This window comes from Castor canadensis, chromosome 15, assembly GCF_047511655.1.
Source record: "Castor canadensis chromosome 15, mCasCan1.hap1v2, whole genome shotgun sequence".
NCBI lineage: Eukaryota > Metazoa > Chordata > Mammalia > Rodentia > Castoridae > Castor > Castor canadensis.
Window position 1 is genome coordinate 32,115,552 of NC_133400.1, and position 27,240 is coordinate 32,142,791.

The 27,240-nt window shown below is 42.0% G+C and overlaps 1 protein-coding gene across 9 annotated transcripts in view; it reads right to left on the reverse strand.

Moving 5' to 3' along the window:
- Chd9 (chromodomain helicase DNA binding protein 9) overlaps nucleotides 1-27,240 on the reverse strand; it is a 220,820-nt gene that overhangs the window by 156,545 nt on the left and 37,035 nt on the right. For 4 of the 9 annotated variants that reach the window (XM_074056003.1, XM_074056001.1, XM_074056002.1 and 1 more), the window contains exon 1: nucleotides 6,329-6,464. The exons of 2 other annotated variants lie outside the window; for them this stretch is intronic. The gene's annotated coding sequence lies outside the window, so the exon portion shown is untranslated. Of the gene's footprint in view, nucleotides 1-960; nucleotides 1,113-6,091; nucleotides 6,222-6,328; nucleotides 6,465-27,240 lie in introns of those variants that run through there. 3 more of the 9 variants (XM_074055996.1, XM_074056000.1, XM_074055998.1) reach the window with 3 other exon arrangements.

The following is a 27,240-nucleotide window of genomic DNA, read 5'->3' on the forward strand; positions in this document are numbered from 1 at the left end:
TTGGCAAACTTTGCTAATAACACCAAATTGTAATAAAAACACCAGTGTCTGACAGCTATCTGTCAGTAGCTAGTAAAGACCTGAGCTGTAATTTTTATTCATAAACACCAGTAAATGAGAAGCCTTATTAAAAATTTTCAATTTAGGACTGGGAGAGTAGCTCAAGAGGTAAAGTGCCTGCCTAGCAAGCATGAGGCCCTGAGTTCAGAACCTAGAACCACATAAATAAATGAATAAATAAATCTTTTATATTCTACACTGTCACCTAGCTACCCTATCTGCTCATCTAATATATGTTAAGTACTCTTATCTGAAATGCTTAGACCAGAAACACCCTAGACTTTTGGAATATTTGCAAACATTCCAAAACATGAGTAAGGAATCCAAATCCAAAATTCATTTGTTTCATAAACATCTACACATAGCCAGAAGACAATTTTATACAACATTTTTACTATACCTTAATTTTGACTGCAACCTAGCACATGAGATCAGGTGGGGAATTTTCTACTTGCACTGTCATATCAATGCTCAAAAAGTTTCAGATTAGGGATGTTATACTTTTTAAAAGGCTTGTTAAACACAGTAACATTTTAATCAAATCATGTAAGTAACTGAATGTGGGGTAACCAGCCCTTTCAAACAGTTTAAAAAAGTGTAAACAGGAACAAATGTGAGATTATTGCAAAAGTTGGACATAAACATATCTAATGACCAGCTTTTCTAATCCTAGAAATATATTTGCTATGCTCTCAAAATTTCACATCCAATATAGTCTGAACTATGAGAATATTCACAAACATTCAAAAACTGAAATATCTTGTTAAAGAGATCACCTTAGCTACCAGAATTTTTTTTAACATAAAATAAGAAGCTGGTTTCTTACTCTTAAAACATACTCTATGAATACGTCTTAGTATGATGTCTCACATATAGTTAAGCCTGTCCTGAAGGACCTACCAGGTACAAAAAGGCAGGTTCAGTGTTCTGAAGCACTTGTCTGAGGATGGCGTTCAAAACTTGATTTCTAGTTGGGCACCAGTGGCTCAGGAGGCAGAGATCAAGAGGATCACAGTTGGAAGCCAGCCTGGGGCAATTAGTTCGGGAGAGACCTATCTCAAAAAAAAAAAAAAAAAAAAAAATTCACAAAAAAGGGCTAGTGGAGTGGCTCAAAGGTGTAAGCACTAAGTTAAAAACCCAGTAAAACAAATAAATAAATAAACTAATTAAACCTGATTTCTGCTGGACATTGGTTGGCTCATGCCTGTAATCCCAGCTACCTGGGAGGCTGAGATAGGAACTATTGAGATTTGAGGCCAGTACAGGCAAATAATTCTCAAGATCCCCATCTCCAAAGTAACTGGAGGAGGCTGGAGGTGTGGCTCAAGTGGTAGAGTGCCCGCCTAGCAATGCAAGACCCTGAGTTCAAACCCCAGTACTGCCAAAAATATACAAATAAATACATAATTAAGTAAAAGATAAAGGCTAATCCCTGCTGGCAGTGACTCAAGTGGAAGAGTGGCTGTCTAGCAAGTATGAGGCCCTGAGTTTAGACCTCAGTACCACCAAAAAAAAAAAACAAACAAACAAAAACTGGCGGTATGGCTCAAGTGGTAAGAGTGTCTGCTTTGCAAGACTGAAACCCTGAGTTCAAATCCCAGGCTGAGTAACAAGAAACCCACTTGATTTCTTGTCAAACCTTTTTTTCCCCTCATCATCTTCACCTCAGTAAATCACATAACAACATTCATCAACTTCCTTAACCAAGGAACCATCAATGAAATAATTGCTGACACATTTCCTCTAATATCCATTCCATTATGAAGCTGTCAACTGCTTCCCACCTCACCACCCAATCTCACCATCTCTGCTCTCTCTCTCTCTCTCAAATTTGTATTTAGGAGGAAAAAGTAAAGGATATCTACAAAGTATCTGTAAAAGGTATATATTATATAAATCTCCTTTTACTTTTCTTCATCTCTTATAGCTGTCACCCTACTACAAGCTACCTATTATCATATCAAACCTACATAACTACAGTATTACAATATTAGTGCTTTTGTACTTGCATTTCTCCAATCCATTTTCAAAGGGATTTTTTTTTTTTAAATATAAATTAAATTCAAGCCAGGTGCCAGTGGCTCATGCCTGTAATCCTAGCTACTCAGGAGCAGAGATCAGGAGGACTGGTTTGAAGCGAGTCCAGGCTCAAGACCCTATCTTGAAAACACCATCACAAAAAGATGGCTGCCAAAGTGGCTCAAGTGGTAAGAGTACTTGTCTAGCAAGTGTGAGGCCCTGAGTTCAAACCCCAGTGCTGTCAAGGAAAAAAAAATTAGATTCTTTCCTCGTAGACTTCAAACATATTCTATTTTCCCGAAAACTCTTCTCCCTCTACCTGTCTGGCTTCTTATTCTTTAATGTCACAACTTACATAATAACACCTGAGAAAGGCCTTCTCTGACCATATGATCTAAAATCCTCACATTTGTTTCTCATTGCACTGCTCTTTTCTTTCATTGAATTCATCATAAATTGTCGTTTCATATTTGTTTATAATAAGGAATAAACTAAGGGAACACTTAATAAACCTGTTTAATGAATGAATGAACATGAACGACCTAGAGTCCAAAGAATTAAATTCCAGCTGAAAGTGGCTTTCCCCTTCTCTGGATCTCCCACTGTCATTTGATCAGCTTTCTAACTTTCTAAAAAAGAGGAGCAAAAATGTTCCTGAAAACTTAAAGATGATAAAATAGAGAAAATGTTGGGAAGTTATATGTGATATGTCAAATAAGTAAGACATATAATAATGCTTTATGGGAAGGAAATATCCCAGAAGATCACAATGACAAGAGATGATTTTATTCACAAGATGGAATCAGATCTGAGTATTCAGACTGGTAAAGTTCTAAGATGTGGGAAGGGAGCAAATCCCAGTAAGGAAGTAAACTGTGTCTTTCTAGACACAAAGTGCTAGAAGACAGTCATGAAACTGGTAAATGGCAACTTATATTGAAAAGTAAGTGAGTGTAAAAAAGCTAAATCTTCAGTTAAAAGTCTATATCCTATGCTCATACCTATAATCCTAGCTACTAAGGAGGCAGAAATCAGGAGTATCTCAGCTCGAAGCCAGCCCAGCGAAATAGTTATTGAGAGCCTATCTCAAAAATAGCCAAAACACACACAAAACAGGGCTTGGTGGAGTGGTTCAAATGGTAGAGCACCTTCCTAGCAAGTGTGAGGCCCTAAGTTTAAACTCTAGTACAACCAAGTTCAAACTCTAGTACAACCAAAAGAAGTAAGTCAAAAAAAGAGAAAAATAATTCTACCCCTTAAGTTTCTTCTGATTACACTATTTGGCTTTAAAGTTTCTCTAACACTTTCAACAACATGCTTTCACTAGTTTTCACTCTGACCAATTGCATTAAGCTTCTATACTCTTACCTATGTTCTTTATTTACTATGCTGATTACCTGAAATTTCCCCAGTAGATTATTTCAATCCCATTTTTTTTCTTCTATAGACTCTGAACTCTCTAGGGTTTCATTTTTTCATTTCTGTATCTAGTTGGCTTTTTCTTCTACATTTACATGAATGATAAACACATTTAACCCTTTAGAAAATTTTTAAATTTCAGATCAAAATTTTAATTTTACTATTAATAGATTCAACAGATCTTACTCCTAAATTTGTAAAGCTTAATTCACTTCCTGATCTAAATTTATAGCTTAAGCCCCTCCTTCAGTTCCATCTTAGCTAAACCACAATGTCTGTACAATGTCTAGTACGATGTCTGTAGAAAGCAATGTCTTGTATTAAATAAGGAATTTAGAGCAAAGTTTAAGACACAAGTGAAAATTCTATGACTTCACTAATCATAGCCTTGTTTAAAGCTTTGTCCATCAAGGACACGGCTTTCTTTACTCATACCTGTCCACTAAAGGATTTTCTTTTAAAAAAAAAAAAAAAACTTTTTGGAAAAGTTTATACCATTATCTGTTTTTAAACCTCTTTGTCTTTTCTTAACACTTGAAATCCAAATACGATTTCTGTATTTCAGAGGACAGATCTCATGAAATACTTAGAATCCTAACTTTGTAAAACTGGAGGAAACTGCATTTGATCATGGAGAAATCTAAGGCTGACAGGTCAAGAAACCTGACTATAGGTATACAGCTAGTTAAGGGACAAAGTCTTGATTCATTTGCCCCACTAGCACTTCTTCCAAGTCAAGAGGTTTACAGGGGTTTTTTTCTGTTTTTGTTTTTTAAACTGGTTACACCAGCTTTTTTTTTCTAATGTTATTTCCTGTGCCTTTAGGTCACTGTCTACTACTACTCAGTCAATCATCACAGGTTGCTGCCATGGTGGTGGGGTCCTAGTGATTGTGGTGTTGTAAACTACAATACCCACATCCCTGAAATTGTTCAAGGAGGACAGTTACCCTTAACTAAATCTGGGAGGCAGGTACTTTTTCTCCCCAGTGCATTTCATGTCCATATTACATAGTCTGTAGTTTATAGGAAACTTCCTAAGGACTGAGAACTCTCAATACTTTGTAATACACTGTAACTATTTAATGTGAATTTGTAAAGTCACAGAAGAAACAGCAAAATTTTCCAAAGTACATAATACAGGTTTAACTTGTTCCAAGCAATAGATGTGTTTCATTTTAACACTTATCCAATATACTATGTAGGGTTCTATGTTGCCTGATATTAGCAAAAAGTTCTATCTAAATTCTGTAAATCTCAGACAACAGAAAAAGACATTATAACTATCCTTTTATACTACAAAGAACAAAAACACCCTCCATCTGCAAGGTGGGATCCTGAAGTTCACCCTTCTGTATTTGTAAACTTAGTGGTTCTTTTAAAAACTACCTGTACAGAGTCAAGGAGAAGGTAACATTACACAAAATAAACCCTCTTTTCTCTTCAAATCATAGTTGTTAAACAAAACTGGAGAATTTGAAGTCAGAGAAAAGGAAAAGGTGAAAGGCAGCATGCAAAACTGAGAACCTAAATTGTGACAGTGATTGTTATTAATGAAGATAAACTTTATTATTTAATAGGGGAAATTTCTAAAGGAATGAGTATTCCACAGAAATGGATAAAAGTTACAATAAGTATCCAATTCCAGGCTTCCAGGAAAGTAATTGTGTAGTATTGTTAATATCACAACTTTCTTGTTTGTTTTGTAAAGTTTTATTTTTCTTACTTAAAAAAAACAAAACAAAACAAAAAAAAAAACCACAAAGCAAAACCAAAAAAGGAACAAACAGAAACCACTCTGAGCTGGCAGCTACGACAGGCCCTAAGACACCCAGCCAGGCTTTCCGGGTCGTGCTGGGCTTTGGGATGCAGAACGCCCTGGAACCACCCATCACGTCCCACACCCAGACGGCAGGGGAGCCCGCGGGGACAGCACTGCGGGGCGCAGCCCGGGGCTGGCGGGATCCCGGCCGCGCCGCGCACCGGGCGAAGCCGTCGGGGCGGCCCTGCGGGCGAAGGAGCGCAGGGAAAGCAGGGCGATCGGTACCGAGAGCGAGGCCTGGGAAAGTGCCGGGGGCGACCCGCGCTCCGGGGCACCGTGCGCCGCTCGGGACGCCCTGTCATGAGTCACGGAGAGCAGACAGCGGGCGGGGGAAGAGGCTGCACGATGGGGGGAAGCCCGACCCTCGGGGGGAGGGGTAAGGGGGGGCAGCCAGGTCTGGGTGGGGAAGGCTCCGATGTCGCGCGCGGGGCGGAGATCGGGGACCGCCAGCCACGCGCCCTGCCCACCCAGCCCGCACCTCCACCCAACGCAACAGGCGCGGCGGCCGGGTCCCGACCCCAGGCTCTGCGGGCTGTGGGGGGCGAGGGCATCAGCCCGCAGCCATGACAGGCGCGGGGCGGGCCGCAGGCTGGCTGGGCCGCACGTGCGGGCAGCGCCCCCTCCCCGGCCTCCCCGCGAGCCCGCCCCGCCCCGGGCGCGGGCCCCTCACCTCCAGCGGCGCGGCCCGGCCTGACCCGACCCCCACCCCACCCCCACCCCCACCCGCACCCCGGGCCAAGCGGCGGCGGCGGCGGCGGCGGCACGTACTCACCGCCGCTCGCTAGGTCTCGCGCTTCGCCATGACTGAGGCGCCCCCGCCGCCCCCCGCCTCGACCGAGACTGACACGCGCGGCTGGCCGGGCGGGGGCGGCCTCAACCGACCACCCAGTTGACAGAACACGTCCCCGCCTCTCCCCACCAGTTGAGCAGTGGCCGCTACCCCGCGGTGTTCCCGGGTTGATCCCCATGCATGAGACGGCGAGTGGCAACGGCGAGCAGCAGCACTTACCGGCGGCGCGACCAGCCCCCCTGTCAGCGCGGGGCCGGGAGGGAGAGGAGGGAGGAGTGCAGGGGCACCGCCCCCCCGCGCCGCCACGCACCCACCTGATTGGCCCAGTTCACTCCCCCAGCGCGACCCCACCAGCCCCTGCGAGTGGCACTCCGGCAGTACCGGCGCATCATTTGCATATTTGTGCCCGCGCCGCTGATTGGCTCGGGCGCGGAGGGGCGGCTTTGACCGCCGCAGCTCGGGTCGCCACTCAGGCCCCGTCGGGCTAGCCAGGAGGGAGGCTTTTCTCGCTGCTCCTTTTTCCTCCCCGTACGGCCCGACCTAAGGGTAGAGGGTGGCTGGGAGACGGGGTCGTCACCCTGCTCCAACATGGCCCCGCCGCGCCGCCAACCCAATCGCCAGCGCGGTTACTCCCGGAGCCCCGGGTGGGGAAGGGTTGGGGCCGGGCGCCCTCTGGCCGGAGCGCGGAGCAGTGCAATGTGGCCCGGGCTCCCCTCGCCGCCCCGCCGCGGCCGCCACGTCAGGCCGCGCCTTCTCGGCGGCCTCTCCCCCAGCGCCGCCGGCCCAGAGGCTCCGCCGCCACGTCAGGCCTCGGCGGGCACGCCCCGACCGCGGGCTGGCCAGTGGCGGGGTCGACGCCGGGGTCACTCACTCCAGGGCATCTCCCGGCAAGCGGGTCGGCGAGGGCTTCCGGGGTCGCCCGCGCTGCGCCCTGGTGACTCTCGCCCGGCCCTAAAATCGGGAGCACGCGATGACGCGCGGCGCGGGCCAGGTGCTGGGCACCTGCCGCCGGGGCCCCTGTCCCGCCGGGGCAGGTTGGGCTGAAGCCCGGGGCGCCCCAGGTGCAATTCAGGCCCCATCTCACCTTGGAAAGGAAAAGGAGGAACAAGCCAAAAAAGGGGGTGGTGACGAGAAATAGAAGGGCGACCCTGGTGTAGGAGTTGGGGGCGCACTGGAACCCACTGACCAGGACGGCATGGGGACATCTGAGTTCCCTCTCACAATTTAATGACCTACATTGTCACACATGTCCCACGGCCTCGGTTTTTCCTTCTGTAAAACGAAGAGGCTGGACAAGTTTTCTGAAAGTCTCCCACCTCCAAAATTCTTCCTTCAGGCCCCAGACCTGACCTTGAACCTAATTAAAATTTGTTAACACATGTTAAAACGCTGGATAAAATATTTGAGTGTTTGGATGTCAGTCAACCTACCTATGATGGTTCAAAACTGTGTACTGTTTTCAGTATCAACCAGAGTCAGTGAAATTTAACATCCACCTGCCAGCTGATAGAAGTCTTTTTTGATTTCAGTCTCCAGAAAGGAGCGTCACTGGCCTTGTTCATGCCTGGCCACAGTGAAATAGATAGACATAGCGTTCACAGAAAAGTAATTTTTCACACCTCTCCCATCCCTCCCTCCCGTGGTGCTGGGATGAGCCCAGGGGCCTGTGCATGCTAGGTCAAGTGCTCCACCACTGAGCTACGTCCCCAAACCCAGTCATTTTATTCTGTTTTGGTTTTGGTGGTATTGGAGTTGAACTCAGGGACTCACACTTGCTAGTCAGGTGCAGTAGCACTTGAGCCACTCCACCAGCATTTTTGTGTGTATGTTGGGTATTTTTGAGATAAGTTCTCTCTTTTACCCCGATGCTGGTCTCAAACCATGATCCTCCTGATCTCTGCCTCCCGAGTAGCACTCAGGGAGTAATTTCATTCTTTATATGAGAGAATTCGCATGACCTCAAGAAGGGGCTTGGAGGAAACGCTGCCACATAGAACGTTTACAGTTACTGCTCTGGTTCGCCTCAAGGACACTTAATGACAAACCCATACAGAACTAGAATAAAGATGCACAGAAACAGTTCACCTCTGAACTCACCTATTGGAGGAGACTACTACTCAAATACTGCTCTAAGTTTGCAAATTCGACTTGAGTCAAATTTAAGGCCAATAACACCTCATTGATGTGACATCATAGCAGAATAAGATATCCCACACAGATGAAAATTTTAAAGAACTTTCCTCCCCATCGTCTGATGGAAAGCTTTAATGTTTTCTTGAATACAGCTCTCTGGAAATTACTTACATTTAGGAATTAAAGAGCATCATTACAGTTACCAGTATTACTGTATTTTAATCAATGAAGGCCCTCAAAAATATGTAGAATTTGTCCCTATAATAAATAAATACCCTTCAGAATGCTGTTTATTTTTAACTTAAATCTGTTTTTTTTTTTGTATGTCTCCTACACCACTGAGTTGACACTTCTCAATGCTTCTACTAATCAACTTTTTTTTTTTTTTTGGTACTGGGGTTTGAACTCAGGGCCTACATCTTCAGCCACTCCACCAGCCCTTTTATTGTGATGGGTTTTTCTAGATAGGGTCTTCAGAACTATTTGTGAGGGGCTGGCTTTGAACCACAATCTTCCTGATCTCTGCCTCCTGAGTAGCTAGAATTATAGGCGTGAGCCATAATGTCTGGCCTTTTCTACTTTTTTGATGTTTCTATGCTAAATGAACTTACACAGAACTAAACATTTATTAGTTTAGACTATTAGATTTTTTTGTAGTGAATGTGACAGCAAAATTTTATTTGGAAAGAAATTTAGTATAACAGTTAAAGTAGGGAGGAACATGCACATAGGAAGTGAGAATAAAGACTCCATCGGGTTCACATAGGAAATGAGAATAAAGACTCCATCGGGTTTTCGTAAAGACTTTTTTGTGGGGTTCTCCTGTGGGTAAAGTTCATGAGTCGCGGTGACATTGTTTCTGTGGGTGCATTTGTGTGTGGTACTGGAGTTTGAACTCAGGGCCTCTAGCAGGTGCTCTACCACTTGAGTCACACCCTCAGCCCTTTTTAACTTTAGTTATGTTTAAGATAAGGTCTTAAACTTTTTGCCCATAGTATACCTACTTATGCCTCCCATGTAACTGGGACTACAGATATGCAACATATCTGGCCTGTTGGTTGAGATGGAGTCTTGCTAACTTTTTTGCCCAGGTTGGCTTTGAACCTTGATCCTCTTGATATCTGCCTCCTGAGTAGCTAGGAGTAGCGTGACAACTATTTTGACTGGTTTTCACTTACTTCTTAAAAGCGTGGTAGTATTCTCAGTACACTCAAAAAGTTATAATAGAGAATAATTCTGAACTTCAGTGTTTATGAGCTAAATTGGTATACACACCCTCTGCAACTGAAATTAGCAAGAACAAATACCATGAATAACATCAAAGTCTAGTACCACTGACCTACCATTTCCATCAAGCAACAAAATATTTAAAGCCAAATGGGGCCATACTGTCCATGTTCCCCTTTCCACTCCAGTGTAAGACGGGCTCCATTCTTCCCAATGTCCTCAAAGCAACAAGGCTTTGAGGTGGATATAAAGATTTGAGCCTGTGCTGTGACACAGAATTTCTCCACTCCTTCAATGAAACATCCTGTAAATCAGTGCCATTTAGTGACATTTTACTAGTTCCTGTGTTAAGGGTTTCATTCTAACTTCCCAATCATCCAATGAGTGATTATTTTCCCCATTCTATGGAGAAAGAGGGTCCAAAATCTTGCCCTAGTTATATACTCAGTGAGCGACAAAGATAATATCCAAACCTAGACCTGTATGGCCTAAAGCCTGTGACTCTTGACCATTATGTTATTATTTCCTTCAGCCTGAGCTTCCAATTCCATGTTTATTGAGTTTAGATTTTTTTCTTTTTTTGGTGCTGAGACTGAACACAGAATGTTGCACATAGTAGGCAAACACTTTACCACTGAGCTACCCTCCCAGCTATTTTTTTAATTTTTTTTAAACAAATTTGACATCTTAGAAGGGGGAATTCCCTACAAATGCATTTCATTAATTTCAGTTCACATCACCAGAAGAATATCCTGCAATGTAAATTTGTGGAATTTCCCTACAAGTCTGAGGAATATGAACCAATTCCTCAGGCAAAAGTATAAGTGACAAGCCAGGCTTCAGTGGCTCATTCCTGTAATCCTAGCTACTTGGGAGGCTGAGTTCAGGGGGATCAGGTTTGAGGCCAGTCTGGGCAAACAGTTCAAGAAACTCCTATCTCCAAAGTATCCAGAGCAAAATGGACTGGAGGTGTGGCTCAAGTGGTGGTGGGCCTGCTTTACAAGCACAAAGCCCTGAGTTTAAAATCCCAGTCCAGTAAGTGACAAAAGAAAATATAGATAAATTTGACTTCATTGATATCTGCATTAGTACCTGTATACTTTGAGGAAAAACTGATACAATTAAGATCCTGAAAGTGCAAAACTAAGGATTAGAATTTGTCTTAGTTACACCTGCAAAAGTGATACCCATGTGTTCTAGAATGACCCAATCATAGTGTATGAGGACCCGCCCCAAGGGACCATGACACCAAAGAACAGATAGCGAAGAGGTAGACAAATCTAGCATTGCACAGAGTGCAATTTATTGGGGGAGTTAGCAACAGAAATGTGGTCTTAGGTAAGAGCAAGACCAGCTGGATCTCCACCACAATTTTCTGTGGGTTAGGATAAAAGTGACTTTATCCTAGCTGGAATGCACCTGGTTTACCTTAAGGTAATATTGAAAAGTCAGATGCATCCCTGAAGCCAGGATCCAGTTGTAAAGCTCTACAGATGACTCTAATGGTTTTATGTATTCTAGTTTACTGGGAAAGTGTGTGTGTGTGGATGACTGGAGTAACTTGGAGGGCAATCATGGCAGTTGAAACCCAAATAACTGCACTCATGTCAACCTGAATCTACATGCTATAGAATAGTCAAAACCACCTGGAAAAAGAAGAATGTTGGATGACTCACACATCCTTATTTCAAAACTTACTGTAAAATTGAAGTCACCAAGAGTGTATGGTATTGCTATAATGATAGATATATAGATCAATGGAATAGAATAGAGAGCCCAGAAATAAACCCTTACAGGTATGGTTGACAGAGGTGTCAAGACATTTAAATTGAGAAAGAATAGTCTATCAAACAAATGGTGCTTGGACAACTAGATATACATATCCTAGAAAATGAAGATGGATCCCTACCTCAAACTACACAATGCAATAAACCAAAGGGATCACACACCTAAATGAAAACATAAAACTATATAACTCTAGCCCGGTGCCAGTGGCTCACACTTGTAATCCTAGCTACTCAGGAGGCAGAAATCAGGAGGATTGTGGTTTGAAGCCAGCCAAGGCAAACAGTTCCTGAGACCCTATCTCGAAAAACCCTTCACAAAAATAGGGCTGGTGGAGTGGCTCAAGGTGAAGGCTCTGAGTTCAAGTACCAGTACCGCAAAAAAAAAAAAAAAAAACCGTAAGAGTAAATCTTCAGGACCTTGGATTAGGCCATGGTATTTTAACACTAACACCAAAAAACCTTTGTTCTAGAAACCAAAGAAAATTAGATAAATTGACATTAAAATAGGAAAACTTCTGTGACTTCAAAGGATACTGTGAAGAAAATTAAAAGAAAGACAAAACACTGAATGAGAGAAAATCATATGTCCTAACAAAGGTTTAGTATCCAGAATACATAAAGAACAACAAAATACAAAGAACCCAATTAAAACGTGGTCAAAGCTGGGTACCAGTGGCTCCATGCCTGTAATCCTAGCTACTTGGGAGGCTGAGATGGAGAGGATCACAGTTTGAAGCTAGTCTGGGGAAACAGTTCATGAGACCCCATTTCCAAAATAACCAGAGCAAAATGGACTGGAGGCATGGCTCAAGAGGTAAGAGCACAGCAAGTGCAAAGCGCTGAGTTCAACCCCCAATCCAACCCCAAAAAAAGTGCTCAAACTGGGTTGGAGGCATGGTTCAAGTAGTAGGGTGCCTGCTTAGCAAGTGAGAAGTCTGGAGTTCAAACCCCAGAACTAAAGAAAGAACGGAGGGAGGAAGGGAGGGAAGGAGGGAGGAATGAAGCCGGAAGGAAGGAAGGAAGGAAGGAAGGAAGGAAGGAAGGAAGGAAGGAAGGAAGGAAGGAAGGTAGGAAGGAAGGAAGGAAGGTCAAAGTGTCTGAACAGACATTTCTCCAAAGAAGATATACAAATAACCAATATGCACAAGCCTAACACATTAGTTAGAGAAATGCAAATCCAAAAACTCATGATATACCACTTTGTACACATTAGGATGCCGATAATAAAAAAGAGATAGATGTAATAACAAGTGCTGTGAAGATGTGGAGAAATTAGAACCCTCTTACATTGTTGGTGGGAATGTCTGAAAGTGCAGTTGGTCACAAAAATGTACATAGTTACCATCTAGGCAGCAACTAAGAGAAATGAAATCATGGACACACAAAAACTATACACAAATGTTCAAAGCAGCATTATTCTCATAGCCCCAAATATTCACCACTGATGAATGGATAAACAGTGGAATATTCCTATAGCTGCAAAATGATTAAATACTGATACATGGTACAATAATGGACTTTGCAAACATAATGCTGAGTGATAAAAGCCAGATACAAAAGGCTTAATTGCATGATTCTATTTACTGCATATGACATGTCCATAGTAAGCAAATCTATAAAAGACAGAAAGTAGTTGGAGGTGTAGCTCAAGAAGTACAGTGCGTGCATAGCAAGTTTGAGACCCTGACTTCAAACCCCAGTATCACCAAAATAAAATAAAGTAAAATAACATAAAATAAAGACATAAAATAGTTATTTTTTGTTGCCTAGGGCTGATGAAATTTTTTTAAATATCCACAACTCTGAATATATTAAAAATCACTGAAGTGCGAACTTTGTGGTAACTAAACGCCATCTCAATAAAGCTATTTAAAACTTAAAAAAAAAAAAAAAGTGATGCTGGCTATAGTGCTACAAGCCTGTAATCTCAGTACTTGGAAAGCTGAAGCAAGGAGGATCAATTGAGTTCAGGAAGGCAAGACCCTATCTCAAAATAAATACATAAATACATAAAAAAGTAATGCTCTACCAGTAACTTTCAACTTTTAGTGTCACATACATTTTAGATCCACATATGACTATGTGGACATATATTAAGACAGAGGGACGGGACTGGAGGTATGACTCCATGGTAGTGTGCCTGCTTTGCAAGCTCCAAGTCTTGAGTTCAAACACCAGTACTGACAAAAAAAGACAGTAGGACATATTTTAAGTATCTTTGTAAAATAAATTGAGCAGAAAAATAATTTTAATATGAAAATTATTGCAGTGATATGGTTATTTTTCATATTAGGCTCAATAGTTTTGTGATTTTGTCATAATTTGCTTTCTTTACTTTTGCTTTTACTGGAGATAAAACCCAAGGCCTCATGCATGCTGAGCAAGCACTCTACCACTGAGCTACACCACCCCCAGTCCTACTTGTGTTTAAATACCTGCACCATGGATACATACTAAGTGAGGTGCTGTGTTAGTTACAGAAAAAGAGATTCTTAGTTTCATGTAAATAGTAACAAATTATTAATAGCAACTATATTAAATAAAAAATATTGAACATCACTCATCTTTATGATGAGTGCCTCATAGGTTGAGGCACTAAAGACTTTGTTCTTTCACAAACCAACAGCAAGTACTTATAAATGCTATCACTTTTATTTTTGGTGGTGGTGTTCATACTGGGAATTGAACCCAGGGTCTTGTGCATGCTAGGCAAACACTCACCCACTGAGCTACATCCCCAGGCTTATAAATGCTAAAGTATGCTTGTTAAATATTTTACATACTTTATGTAGATTCACAACTTGAATGTTTTATGCCCCATTATATTATAGAATATAACATAATTGCCCATGTCTCTGCAGTAATGAAAGTAGTGTGACCACCTCAGATACTTTTCCACTCTAGGAATAAAACCTGAAAGAACCTGTAGATGGTTCATCTGTGAATAAAACTAAGCTCCCATTAGCCCCTGGAAGGTGTGAAATTTCCTGAACTCAGTGAAGAACACAGGTCCTTTTCCTGCTAGGAGTGAAGACACCACTAGAAAACTCTTTAGACTACTTTTCCAAGCTCTTGTTCAAGCAAATAGAAATAGATAGGCTTTAAAGCACCTCAAAGATCATTTAGCAGCCTGCTAAGCACTGTTCTCAAATCTAGAGGCTGATGATAATAAGAACACATCCAAAAGATGTGCCCAGCCTGGGAGCCCTTCTTCAGATTCTTATTCCTGCCCATTTGATCAAGGACAGATCTAAGAATCTCCAAGTTTTATCTACTTTATCCTCTGCTTTTACCCTGGAATATACTTCAAAGCCTGATCCTACTTGACAGTTCAAATCTTACACTGTGAACTTTTATAAATAGCTGCTCATCCTAATCTTAAAGGTCTTCAGGAAAAAGAAGTTTTGTTATTCCCCTTGATAAAGCACCCCTGATCACCTCAGACCCTCTCTTTGTGCATCTGCTTCTCTTTGGATAGCATGCACACTCCTGGAAAAGTTACTTCCATTTCAAGTTTTCATGAAACAGGGCTGTTGATTTAAAAAAGAACTAATTCAACAAGTATTTAAAGAGTGTCAGTTGATATGTTAGGCAAGACACTAGGTTCCAGCAACGTAACAGTGAACAAAGTCCTCTGGCATCATGACAAATTATTTTATGAAGAAACTAAAACCAACTCACTAATTTTTTTCCAATTTTGGTAACACTTAACACCTGTAGGTACTAGAATTGGTGTGCTTAAAAAAGCATGTATGGTCTAAACCACCAGCCTAAGGTCTGATGGAAATTGTGACCAGGTATTTTCCTAATCAACTGGTTTGCTTTATAGGCATTATAGCCATCTGATTTCCAGAGGGAACTCATCCTGGTTTCAATCTGATTTGTTTACTTGATTTGTTTTTTGTTTTTGTGGTGCTGGGGATTAAAGCCAGGATCCTGCACATGAGAGACACTTGCTCTGCCACTGAGTTACATCCCCAGTCCAGATTTATTTTATTATTTACAAATATATATATGCGTTTTGGAAGCTCTTCCCAAGACATGTTTTGAGCTGGGGATGTATGAGTGGTTAAGCACTTACCTAGTGTGTATGATGTCCTGGATTTGATTCTCTAAGCATCACAAAACAAAGTGCTGCCATTTAAGGGATGCCAGCTGGTTTTGAACAGGACGCTGGACAGCTTTATCAGAAGTTCTTGGGCTGCTGGAGTGACTCAAAGGTTAACAGAGGCCAGGTGCTGGTGGCTCACGCCTATAATCCTAGCTACTCAGGAAGCAGAGATCAGGAGGATTGCGATTTGAAGCCAGCCTGGCAAATAGTTCTTGAGACCCTATCTCAAAAAAACCCACCACAAAAAAGGACTGGTGGAGTGGGTCAGGGTGTAGGCCCTGAGTTCAAACCCCAGTATTGCCAAAAAAAAAAAAAAAGGCTGTCAGAGTGGCTCAAGTGGTAGAGCATCTGCCAAGAAAGTGAAAGGTGCTGAGTTCAAACCCAGTACAGAAAAAAAAAAAAAGTTCTCAAATCTTACTTAATATTATGGTTGAATGTGTCCCTCAAAAGTTCATGTGAAATAAAACCCAAAAAACCCATAAAGTAACAGTTAATGTAATGGAAACTTAACCCTCAATTTTCTATTTTGATAGTATTTAAAGGTAGGACCGTTGAGATTTAATTAGGATTAGGTGAGGTCAGAAGAGTGAGGGCCCCCATAATAATGTTAGTGGCTTTATAAGAAGAGAGATATGAGTTAATATGCATGCTCTAGCTTACCAGGTGATGCCCTCTGCTATGTTATTATGCTAGAAGAGGGCCTTCGCCAAATGCCAAACAGACAGATGTCAGTCCTATGCTCTCGGCCTCCAGAACTGTGGAGTAAATTAACCTCCACTCTTTATAAATTATCCAGTGTCAGGTGTTTTGTCATGGCAACAGAAAACAGACTAAGACACTGCACATTAGAATCATCAGAGAAATTTGAAAATTACCTTTGTTCAGATCCTGCCTAGACCTAGGGGCATGGTTTAAAATATACCTAGGGGTATGTTTTAAAATTTTCATGTAATGACTTGTACGGGTGAGACAGAAAGGGCCTGCTGTAGGGCAAGAGGGTATAGCGCATTTGCCTTGCATGTGTGAGGCTCTGGGTTTGATCCCCAGTATCACGTAGCAAAACAAAACAAAAAACTATGTGGGAAGTCAACTGAAACCCACTTTCCTCCTCAAATTAGAAAGGTCAAATGACTATACAAATAAATGACTACAGTAAAATGGGGAAGACACTGGATTAAGAAGGAAAGACCTGGGGGCTGGCAGGGTGGCTCAAGCAATAAGAGCACCTGCCTAGCAAGCATGAGGCCTGGCCCTGAGCTCAAACCTCAGTGCCACCAAAAAAAAAAAAAAAGAGAAGGAAAGACCTGAGTTGTACTCCAGCTTTTCCACTGGCCAATTAAATGATGATCAGCAATTTCTCTTGTCTGTGAAATGAAAATCATGATACCTTGTCTTTGTTTGTTTTTTGGGTTTGGTGGTAACTAGGGTTTGAACTCAGGGCCTGACACTTGCTAGGCAGGTGCCCTACCACTTGAGCCACTCTGCCAGACCTTGTTGTTTCTTATAACATTCACAAGCATTCTCTGAAAACACTACAGACAACAAATGGGAATTACTCATTTTCTGTGCTATATGTGAACTTAAAGGAAAAAAGTCCAGTGATTACAGTACTTAGAAATATTTATAGATTTCTAAGACTATTTGATGTGCCCAGCAAAGTGCTAAATTAGATCTTAAAATGGCCCACAAACAACACTTGCTTTGTGACATCTTTCAGCAAATACCTATTACTAGGCAAACAACCCATTTAGACAAGAACAGTAGGTAGACCATCAGACAAAGAAAGCAAGTTCCTTTGCAGCAGGAGAAATGCAGCTCAGCCAAGTGCAAGAATGACACTTAAAAATCCATTTATTCACTCCCAAAATTCAATTTTCACCCACAAATCTAAACTTCTTCCATTTCCACTGGGAAAAAAGTCATGGAAGGGACCATTGCAATTCAGCAACGTTCTTATTAGTCAAGATTAGGGCAAGAAACTCAAACAGCTGTGAGTTCACATGCTTTTCAGCAGACAGAGAATCAAGGCATCGGGAAAACTAAAGTTAAAAGCAATCTGGCAGGTGACCCTGGGACAGCTTAAAATAAGAGGCCTTCTGCCTCTTGACTTCTCAAAGCTAGAAGAATCTTAGTCTGGGTCTGGTTGAAGATATGCTGGGAAAGTATGGGTTGGATCCTGTGTGGTCAAGCAAGTCTATAATCTTGCCTAGCCTTCATTTCCTTACTTCTTAATAAGGCAGAGACAAAAAAATCTGTCATGAATGGTTAATAATCTGAGTCTTACATATGCATAGCCATCATATACTAATCAATAAATTATAGCTAATTTTTAAAAAGCTACATGAGTGATCTTCAGATTTGTTTAAGTGGCAGAGTACCTGGAAGTTGCAGATCACTGTGCAATATTGATGTATTTTATCAAATTATATGAACCAGGAGAGGTTTTTTTTGTTTTGCTTTGTTTTTTTCGATACTGGAGTTTGAAGTCAACGCCTACACCCTGAGCCACTTCACCAGCCCTTTTCTGTGAAGGGTTTTTTCAAGATAGGGTCTTGTGAACTATTTTGCCTGGACTGGCTTCAAACCAAGATCTTCCTGACCTCTGCCTCCTGAGTAGCTAGGTTTATATGTGTAAGACACCAGTGCCTGGCAAGATTTAGTTTTTTTTAGACAGGGTCTCGCTTTGTTGCCCAGAGCAGCCTCAAGCTCCTGGACTCAAGCGATCCTCCAACCTCAGCTTCCCAAGTAACTGTGATGGCAGATATGCACCACCGTGCCTGGCTAGAAAAGGTAAAGTAGCAAATGTTGTCTATAAGCAATATAATACCAGAAATAAGAACACCTCTGTTCACCAAATCAAAAGGAAAAAATCCTCCAAAATAACTAGGTAACGTGTCGGAATCTTCCTATAGTTGTGCATGTGTACACGTGTATGTGCAAATGCATGCTGGGGATTGAACCCAGAGCCGTACCCATGCTAAGCATCCTAAGCATGTGTGCTCTCCCACTGAGCTATACCCCCAGCCCTTCCTGTAATAGTTTGTGGCTACTGTTCTTTTGATTTATGCCTGGGTTGGACCCAAGCAAGTAGCATTCGACAAGCAGAGAAAAACTAATGACACCTTACACTAGAGCTGATCGACTAGTCCAAAGGTTTGCAAACTGGTTTTGAAAATGAGGAAACTTTCTTCAAAAAGATTTTATTTTTGAATTCTTGGCAGAAGTCCAGGACGTAAAACAGAAAAAGCAGAAGCCCCAAAGAGAAAAGAGAACAAAGACAGAGCTGTCCTGCAAGCACTGAGGTCCCCCTCCCCTCCCCCAGCCCTGGCAGACATCTTGGATAACTTCCTGGGCTTAGAGGGGCACATTTTTGAAAACCTGTAAAGCCAGCCCCCTTGTTCTGCAGAAGAGGAAATGAAAGCTCCAGGAGCAGAGTGATTTACCCTTTCTGCTGCTCTACCAGGATGACTCAGATGTTGCTACTTTTTCCAAAAGAACCTATTGATTAAATTGATGAGACAGAACCTTGGAAAGAGTTGGAAAACGGGTCAGTTTGGTAACAGCCAACTTCCTCAAACATTTACCCTCTCAAACCTCAAGCTATCAGTTTGATTGATGCCTGTCTTTTGCTTACCTCTCTCTCTCTCTCTCTCATTTGTGAGACAGGGTCTCACTGTGTAGCCCAGGCTGACTTTACACACAAGATCCTTCTGTCTCAGCTTCCTGAGTGCTGGGGCCACCAGCTTGACTCTTGCCTATCTTTAAAATTTTTTTATCATTTTTTTAATCATGTTTCATGATGTACTAAAATTATCTGCTCAGGTCAGCTAATTTAACACCGTATTTAACAATCTGGAATTAGTTGCCAACATTTAAAACTCAGAGTATTTTGCCTAAAACTTTGGATGTCTGGCATCCTAGAAATTCTAGCTAAAATGAACTCTCATACTTAATTGATAACCATCCCAGGAGCTGAGCAGAAGCACGTACTCTCTAGTTTGTCAGTCCCCACCACTCCCTATCACTTTATACGTGCTTACATCCATTATTGTCTCCTCCCTGTAGGCATCTGCAATTGTGACCATGATCTAAAGCTTATGGCTATAGAAGCATTTTGGAGAAATGAAGTTGCAGGAACAATGGTAAATCTAGGATACAGATCTAGGACACAGAACAATCGAATTTCAAAAGATGAGGCAATGCCATTGTAAATAATGCTGCTTTCCTGTATTGAGAGACACTTTCAGGGTTTCTCACCTCATTATTTTTCCAAGGGCTATTAAATTAACCAGACTGGTAGGACTTTAAGTCTCAAAATGGCTTACTATACATCTCATGTTCATACCACTGTCTGCAGCACAGCTCTAAACAGTGCCTCCTTACTCTTAGGAAGAGCATCATTGAACCACACAGCAGTGGGCTAGGATGCAGCTCAGTGCAGAGTGGCTTGCTTAGCATATGCAAGGCCCTTGGTTTGGTCCTCAATGCCTCAATCCTCCTCTTCCCCTCCCCCCACCCACAGTATAAGAAATATGAAAAAAAAATTTTTTTTGAGGGTTGGAGATAGAACTTAGGGCCTCATGCATACTAGGCAAGTGCTCCAGCACTGAGTGCTTTTTTGTTTTGTTTTGTTTTCTTTTGCTTTGCTTTGTTTCAGACAGGGTCTCACTATGTACTCCAAGCTGGCTTCAAACTATATAGCCCAGATTGGCCTCAAATTTGTGATCCTTCAACCTCAGCTTCCCAAGCGCTGAGATTATAAGTGTGTGCCACCATGCCCTGCTGATACCAGCATATTTTATTTCACTTTTAAAATGATTTTTTGTTATGATACATTCGTTATTCGGGGGGGATTCATAGTGACATTTCTGATGAGACTTACACGTACATTAGTTACATTGCCCCCATCATCTCCCCCCTCAACTCCCTCCTCACACCACGTAAAGCAGTTTGAAGAGGTTTTTTAGTTCTGTTTCATATTGGTACAGCATATTTTTATTTTAGCATTTAAAATTGCAGATTATTAAATAGAATCTTAGGGATTGACATTAGCTAGTTAAAAAGAATATTTTGGAGATACAAGGCCTTACTCTCAAATTATACCGCAAGGAAGATTATTACTTTACCTGAGGAACCTCCATGATATCACTTCTGTTCCTTCACGACTTAGTACAAATGCTACTTTGTCAAGCAATCCTCCCCTAATCACCAAATTGAAGCTGTGGTCCTCCTCCCTGTACCCCACATTCCCTACTATATTTCCTGGTTTTTCTCTCTATTACTTAGCACCATGCAATACACTATACTTTACTAACTTTCTTTGTTTGCTTGCTATTTCTCTCCCTCTAGAACACAAGCTCCATGGAATAAAGACTTCTGTTTGTTAGCCAGGCACCGGTGGCTCATGCCTATAATTCTAGCTACTTGGGAGGCTGAGATCAGGAGGATTGTGGTTTGAAGCTAGCCTGGACAAATAGTTGGTGACCCCAACTCCAAAGTAACCAGAGCAAAATGGACTGGAGGAGTGGGTTCAAGTGATAGAGTGCCTGCTTTGTGAGCCTGAAGACCTGAGTGTAAACACCAGTCCTACCAAAAAAAAAAAAAAAAAAAAATATATATATATATATATATATATATATATATATATATATTTCTGATTATTCAATACTACATTCTTAATGCTGTGACACTGTGACAGTCCTGGCCCACAGTAGGTACTCAAGAAAGGTTTGTTAAATAAATGAACTTGTTTCACCATGCCCAAAACCAAGGTGGCAATTATTTCAATAGTTAAATCAGGCACAAAGCAGAACTTCTAGATGGTAGCAATGACTATATACTTTCAAGCTGGAATACAGCTCAGAAGTTCTGATGTCTGTCCTTTGTGTACATGTCTCTACTATTCCTTTCCTAAACATTTTCAAGGATGAGCCTCAGGGTTACACAGTGACTGTGGGACAACCAACACTAGAACCCACACCTATGACTTCTCAGTCCAGCCTTTTCTCCTCCACAACTGTTCAGCCATTACTAATTCTCCAAAATAACCTACTGATTAAGTAGTTGAGACAGAACTTTGGCAAAGGGGTCAACTAGGTAGGAGTCAACTCCCTAAGAAATTTACCTTCTTTCTCTTCAAACTTAAATATAAGTTGGGTAATCTACCTAGGAAGCAAGGTGTGGAGTGAGATAAACTTTTCCTTCCTTCCTCCCTCTCTCCCTTCTTCCTTCTCTCTCTCCTCTCCACCTTCCTCCCCCACCTTCCTTCTTTCTTTCCTTCCTTCCCTCCTTCATTCTTTCTTTTCCTTTTCTTCCTCTTTCCAAAATATATATCCCCAACTGCAAAAACAAAACAAAACAAACAAGCAAACCCTGCACTCTACCCACACCATACATATGCTGTGGTTTGTGTGTGTGTGTTTGTGGCAGCTGCAAATTTAACTAGATTATGAACCTCTCTTCCTTCACTCTGAACTAACACTGCTGGGATACAGTTTTTTCATCTGAAATGTGTACTAGAAAATGCATGTAATAAGACTTAATTTGGAGAAGAAGCCAGGATGCTCCTGGCTACTTATCCACAGTATTGCCTTCTAGCTGTCCTTGGGGAAAAAAAGCTGTTTATCATTACATTTTGATGAGGTTTATGTCCTTTTACTATGCTTCTTTTTTTTTTTTTTAATCATATGTGCATACAATGCTTGGGTCATTTCTCCCCCCTGCCCCCACCCTCTACTATGCTTCTTTGAGTTCTCCAAACAGCTTGCTTGGGAAACTTTGGTTCATTTCCCAATCTTCTAATTCCACTGTACCAACCTGGCACCAAGGTCAGAATGTAAAGTGTCTGATTGCAGACCAGTTCAAATGAATGGTGGCCATACAATGTGCCATTTGTACCAAACTAATGAAACACGGAAGAACAGTGAGAAACAGACCATTTCAGCACAAGAAAATGCCTTATTCAGAAAAACTCTCATTACTGTTGTAACCACAGAGAGATATCACCAATTAAAATTTCAAATCCAAAGCACATAAGATTAAGTCACCAACACCCAGATCAAAGGAATGTAGAACAGACAAGGAATGACCCTTCCTCAGAGTACTTGAACTTATGGAATTTCCTGGACAGTCTTTGTTTTTTAAATCAAACCCAGAGCTTCATGTATGATAAGCAGGCCCTCTCCCATGGATGGCAGGTCCTGTACTATCTCAAGGGACAGGTTAGGTGCTTCCAGGTAGAGGCTGCTGAAGCAGGGGAAGGGTCCAAGGTAACTCAATTTGCTTGCTTCAAACGTGTACTTATTTCAGCCTGAGTGTCAAGGGCAGAGGGGACATTCCTTTTTAGATGCAATAAGGGACTGGATTTGCCACATTGTCAAAGCAGGCTCTGACAGTGCCATCAGATCCAGACCCCACCTTCTCCAATTGAAAATACTCAGTCCTTTGTGAGAGTTAAATACATGGGGGAGGGGAGGTGTGAATGTTCACCTTTTCCCTAAAGATATTCAGAAAAGGCATTAAACATAGTCAAAGCTTAAATTTTGCCCTAGGTTTAATTTCCAGCACTGTTAAAAAGTTTGTTTTTGTTTTGTTTTGTTTTAAAAACTAGGCACGGTTCATTCCTGCAATCCCAACTACTGGGGAGAAGGAGGCAGAAGTTAGCAAGACTCTACCTCAAAAATAAAAAATACAAACAGAAGGGCTGGGGGCAAGCAGTACAGTGCTTGCCTAGCAAGTATAAGGCCTTGGGTTCAGCCCCAATACTACAAAATAAATAAATATAATTACTGTTTGGTTTTTGTTAGTACTGGGGGTTGAACTCAGTGCTTCAAACTTGCTAAGCAGGTGCTCCACCACTTGAACCAGACCCCCAGCCCTTTTTTGTGATGGTTATTTTTGAGATAGGGTCTCACTTCATGTGGACACGCCTGGACCTCGGTCTTCCTATTTGTGCTTCTCTACACACTAGCTGGTATTGAGACAGGTTAGGTTTGGGATAGTTTGGGACTGCCCCCCCACCTTGACTCAAGAGCTCCTTCCCCAGCCCACAGATGAGAGGAGCCAGGTGATGACAGTATTACATATTATGTATTATCTCCCCACCTCCACTTTCAAGGTGGAATAAAAACGACCTACCAAGAGACCCCAGCCCTTTTTCTCTTCTCTTACCTGGCAGAACAGGTGACTCCCCTTCCCTCAATAAAGCTATTTCTACCTCACCTCATCCACATGTTCTGCTTGGATTCTTCCATATGGAGCACAAGGACCAAGATCTTCTGGAAGCACCATTTACCGACAACATTATGACAGGTACATGCCACCACACCCAGCTTTTTTAATTGGTTGAGATAAAGGTCTCCTGAATATTTTCCCCAGGCTGGTCTCAAATACCTCAATCCTCTTGATCTCCCCGTCCCAAGTAGCTAGGATTACAGGTGTGAGCCACCTTTTTTTTTTTTTTGGTGAGGATGGAGTTTGAACTTCTTGGACCAAATCTCGGGTCAATTTTGCATCAGTTATTTTGGAGATGGGGCCTCAAGAACTATTTGCCTGGGCTGGCCTCAACCGGGGATCCTCCCAATCTCAGCCTCCCAAGTAGCTAAAATTACAGGCATAGGCCACCAGCACCTTACTTGTCCAGCCTTTTGTTTTATTTTTTCAGACAGAGTTTTGCTATGTAGCCCTGGCTGGCCTGGAACTCATAATCTCCTTGCCTCAACCTCTAAAGTGCTGGGATGGTAGGCATGAAACACCATGCCTGGCTTTTGAAAAAATTTTTTTAACTTTGATTTTGGAAAGTTTTCCTTGGCTGACCCCTGGGAAGACCAGCAGCCTCACAAGGACTCAGAGCAAACAAGGTACTTCCCTGGCGCAGACCCAGCAAGAATCCTGCACAATGAGACAGTTTATGACAGAGGAGTGCTGGTGAGAAGGAAGGATACAAAGCTGCAAGTCAACATACTTGTGTTTCAGTCCTAACTCCACCTCAACCCATGTTATAGCATCTTAATTTAAGCCTAATTAGCTTCATAAAGTAGAATCATAATAGCTTCCTCACCTGTCCTCCTGGGCTATTGCAACAACCAAAAGATGGCAAGGATACAAAAGCATTTTTAAAAATATAAGGCACTCAAGACTAGGCTAATATAACAGGTTAGGCTAATATAACATGGCAAAATACCATTTTTTCAGTACTTGAAATTGAACTCAGGGCTGCTTGCTTAGCTAGGCAAGCACTTTACCACTTGAGCCCCATCCCTAGTCCTTTTGCTTTTAGCTTGTTTTAGAGATGGCGTCTCGTGTTAACTTTGTCTATGCTTTTCCCAGACCATGATTCTATCTATACCTCCTAAGCAGCTGGGACTACAGGAGTGAACCACCATCCCCACTGGCAAAATAGCTTTTGGTGATAATTATGGTTTTTTGGCGGTCTGGGGCTTGGACTCAGGGACTTCACGTTGAGCCATTCCACCAGCCCTTTTTGTGTTAGGTATTTTCAAGATAGAGTCTCTCGAACTATTTACCTGGGGTGGTTTCAAACCGCAATCCTCCTGATCTCTGCCTCCTGAGTAGCTAGGATTACAGGTATGAGCCACCAGTGCCCAGTGATAATTATGTTTTCAATCAAAGGATCAAATATGATCTTTAGGATCAAGTATGATCTTTAGAATCAAAACAGAATTTTCTCGCTCTACCTCCTCATCTGCTGAGTTATCTTGGCTTACTCACTGTAAAGCAAGGTTAATACTGCTTTCTTAATAAGACTTGAGTGAAGAAAGCCATAGAAAGTGCTAGGCACAAACAGAACTCACAGGCAGAATTTCCCCTTCCATGTACCTTCATCATGCTCTCCATTGAGAGGAACCTCACTGATTTGCTCATTCATCACACTGTCTGTACTATCCGCTCAGTTTTTCTATGAAGTAAAACTGTTCTAAGAATAAAGCCTATTAACTAAAAAAATATGTCTAGAGCATATATATAGAGTGTTGTGGTTAACACAAAGGACTCAGGAGATAGATCACTTGGATTTGAGTCACAGTTCTTCCAGTTACTGTGACATAGGGAATGTATGCTTCACTTTCCTAATCGCTAAGCATGATGCAAAATTTTGCTATTAACATAATAATTATTATCTTTAGGCATTGTAGTAAAAAATGGGAATACAATGGTAAAAAAGGCAGCTTTGATCCCTGTCCTCAGGAAGCTTAAGTAAGAGGCTCTCAAGTCACCTACCACTAATCCTGATTGCAGAGAAATTTAGGTCCAAAGGAGTTCATCAAAGCCAGGTAATTGATGGCCTGTAATCCTAGTTAGAAGGCTGAGATGGAGAGGATCGAGGATTAAGTCCAGTCTGGATAAACAGTCCTTCATCTCCAAAATAACCAGAGCAAAATGGACTGGAGGTGTGGCTCAAGCAGTAGGGCACCTGCTTTACAAGTGTGAAACCCTGAGTTCAAACCCTACTCCCACAAAAAGAAAAAAAAAAAAAAGTTAATGACTGTACCAGGGACACAGGGTATCTAGTGAGAAAGCACTAATGCAGACCAGCCAGGACTAATGAGAGTTATCGATTATAAACCACCGTTTCTCCATTGCCCTGTGCAACTAGCATCACATAGATTCAAACCTTCTGGAAACTGAAGAGCCCTGGAGTTATCAACATGGATTCCAGAAGTCCACTGGAATTGGCCCAATAATTCTGTACATTCCTGGACTCCACCTTCTTTCAACATCCCATTCCTTATGATGTCCTTTCCTGGCTACATGTAGATATTGCTGCAGATTTCAGATTTGGAGTTCACAATGGAAACTACACAGAAATGCCACCATCCCCTACACCACTTACATTGTCATTGGTGCTTAGAAATCTTAAACAAGAACAAAGGTTGGGTGTTTTACCACTGGGACTCTCTTAAGGAAAAGGGTGTACATTATAAATAAAGAGTTAGGGCTGGGGCACTTGTCTAGCAGGTGTATAGCCCCAGCACCTCAAAAGAAAACAAAAATCTTAGCCAGAAGTGGTGCACACCTATAATCCCAATACTTGGGAGATTGAGGCAGGAGGATCTCAAATTTGAGGTCATCCTGGGCAACATAGTGAGATGCTGTCTCAAAACACACACACACACACATAAAAAATTAAGTACATGACCTTGGAAGGAAGGAATGCAACTGAAGGGCCCTTGAATCACTAGCTGCCTGATCTATGGTTGTCTAATTTCCTTCCTTCTTCCTTTCTATCCAGGTAAGTTGCACCTACCCCATCATACTAGCATCCACTGTGCGCTAGGTAGTAATATCCTAAATTTATATCCTTTAAAAATTGTGCTTGGTAGTCAGGTGCTGGTGGCTCACGCCTATAATCCTAGCTACTCAGGAGGCAGAGATCACGAGGATCAAGGTTCGAAGCCAATCCCAGGCAAATAGTTTGTGAGACCCTATCTTGAAAAAACCCATCACAAAACAGTGCTGGTGGAGTGGCTCAAAGTGAAGTCCCTGAGTTCAAAACCCCAGTACTGGAAAAAAAAAAAAAAGAGCCTGGTGTTTGGTGCCAGGCACCAGTGGCTCATGCTTGTAATCCTAGCTACTTGGAAGACAGAGATCAGAAAGAAGAATCACAGTTCGAAGCCAGCCTGGTCAAATTGTTCAAGAGACCCTATCTCGAAAACACCTAACACAAAACAGAGTTGGTGGAGTAGCTCAAGTGGTAGAACACCTGCCTAGTAGGCATGAGACCCTGAGTTTTATCCTGCCAGCAGGACAAAAACATACAATTAAATTAAATTAAAAACTGTCCTTTAATCTGCAGATTTTTATCCAAACTATGATAGCATGCAGCTTTTCTTGATATAAAGGAATAAGACAAAGTA